Consider the following 2,500-nt stretch of genomic DNA (forward strand, 5'->3'; position numbering starts at 1 on the left):
AAATATAGAAAAAAGGAGTCTGTGCGCCGAGATCCGCCATAAAAGGTCCAAGCCATAGCAAGTGAGAAGCTATCCGGCTTAATTCTAACATAATTACCCTAATATAGCTGGCTCTTTGTGGTATTTGAATATTCTCCAAGAATTCTGGTGCATTTACTGTTATTGCTTCTGTAAACATAGTAGCTAAATAATCCCACCTTGTTACATAAGGTAAGTATTGTATAATAGTTCGGTTTTCCGCGATTTTTTCCATTCCTCTGTGTAAATAGCCTAATATGGGTTCACAATCAATAACATCCTCACCATCGAGAGTAACGATCAGTCGAAGAACACCATGCATTGATGGGTGTTGAGGGCCCATATTGACTATCATGAGATCTTTTCTTGTAAGTGGTAGACTCATATCCTTTCTTCCTTAATTCATTATTCCATCAAAATGGATTATTCCATGAATTCCTCAAAGCGAGGCTCATCAAAATGAAAAATCTAAGACTACTATAAGACTACTAAAAACATAATAAAACAAGAAAAAAATTTGAACGATTAAATTACTGCTCCCGAATATTCAACTGACCGATTAATTTCTTATAACGTACTCTATTTTTCTTTGCCAAATAAACCAGCAAACGTCGACGTTTTCCCAAAAGTCTTCGTAGACCTCTTTCCGATGAAAAATCTTTTTTGTGTAATTCCAAATGTGAAGCAAGTCTCCGTATCTTATTGGTGAAACTGAATACTTGAAATTCAACAGAACCCCTGTTTTCTTCTTTTTCTTCTTTAACCATAAATCCAAAAAAATTTCTACCTCCTTTCTTTTTCATGTATTTTTCTGATCAGGAAAAATACAAAATTATGTCAGTTATTTTGAAGTTATTCTAATCTCGTACACACACAAATTTGCAATTATTCATCTACTACTGGAATTTGGATTTATTTTATCGATGCAAATTGGATTTGGATAGAAGGGTACATTCTTTCTAATATTTTAGATAGAAGAAACATTTCTTCGATCTAAAATATTAGAAAGAATTTTGCTGATTTATTTATTGCTATATGCAATTTATGGAATTGATACACCATTTAATTGATATCATTTAGCAAAATGAAACACAGCATATGCATCCATCTTTTGGCTCGAGAATTTCACGGGATAGAGATATGGTATAAGAAATAGACTATTAAGTAACTCTAAATGAATTGTGGATACATCTGTATCCTTAACATACTGAAACGATTGTCATTATTCGTATCAAACCAATAGCGATTCATACAAGCTAAATCTTCTAATCAATGGTGGGCCAATAATGAATTTTTTGCATATGTATTAAGACGCTTGGCCTGATTTCGAAATTGTCCAGAGTTTTATATGTTGTTTTCATTGCAAAATGATGGGTCTCCTTCCAGAACTTTCCAATTACGAGTACGAGAATTGAAAGACATGAAAATTCTCAATTCTCTACGGCGTCTAGTAGATAGAAACAAGAAAATCAGAAGAATCTTTCTCTCTATTCACTATCATTCCGCGTCTTCGACTTCTATTAGTTTCTTTTCTTCTTTAATGCAATAGCTATAGTTTTATATAAGAATCCATTTCTCAAAGTAATGGAAACCATTCTCTTATAGGAAATGGTTCGAAAATCGCTATTCCACCTTTTAGGTATCGTGAAAAGTGATACCTGTGAAGATCGTGCATTTCAGTCAAATTCAGATCCGTTTTTCGAGTCCATGATATAATATAACCAAATTGGATAGATCTTCCACCTGTTTAGCTAAGAAAGAATAGATACAGAGGTGGATAATAGATCGATATGAAGATCATGAGCTGCCCCATAATGAAATCGCCAGTAGTCGCGAATATCTCCTTCTTCCCTAATCCAAGATTGGAGAAAGAAGATCTAAGAGGGACCTATGGAGAATGTAGTCAGAAATCCATAATAGAGTCCGACCACAACGACCGAATTAATTATCCTCATCGAGAAACTTAGACTACTAAATAGAAAATATTTGAAAATCATGGCATGGGTCTCCTTTTTTTCTTTCTTTAGAGTTTTCTATATGCACAATTTCTCGATGTTTCGATGAGAATTTCTTGACTTTCCATATATAGAAAGAGATAGACTATAAATGACATCTCTTATGTCAATAAGACCAAAGGGATGGATATTAAATGATAGGAAGTGCTAGGAAGTGAAATAGAATGAAATAGAGCCACTTTGGGCTTCCCTATGAAATGAGGCATGGAACGGAGCCACTACGAAGAAATTATGGGAGTTACGAAAGAAGCTTCGGACTCATATTGTTCATGGGTTGAGAGCGGGAGTTGAAATCTAGGAGGTCGAATCCCCCCTTGTTCCTCAGTAGCTCAGTGGTAGAGCGGTCGGCTGTTAACTGACTGGTCATAGGTTCGAATCCTACTTGGGGAGATTTTATTCATTCTTTAATGTAAGAATTTTAATGTAAGAATAAAGAATTGAATTAAAGGGCTTGCTTTGACCCTTAG

At 34.7% G+C, this 2,500-nt stretch overlaps 1 non-coding gene across 1 annotated transcript; it reads left to right on the top strand.

Moving 5' to 3' along the window:
* Window positions 1-2,351: 2,351 nt before the first annotated feature.
* TRNAN-GUU lies at window positions 2,352-2,423 on the top strand. The gene has a single exon. It is a non-coding gene; the product is annotated as a tRNA-Asn (tRNA).
* The last annotated feature ends 77 nt before the right edge of the window (window positions 2,424-2,500 follow it).

Source organism: Triticum dicoccoides, unplaced genomic scaffold (genome assembly GCF_002162155.2).
Source record: "Triticum dicoccoides isolate Atlit2015 ecotype Zavitan unplaced genomic scaffold, WEW_v2.0 scaffold51662-2, whole genome shotgun sequence".
NCBI classification, from domain to species: domain Eukaryota; kingdom Viridiplantae; phylum Streptophyta; class Magnoliopsida; order Poales; family Poaceae; genus Triticum; species Triticum dicoccoides.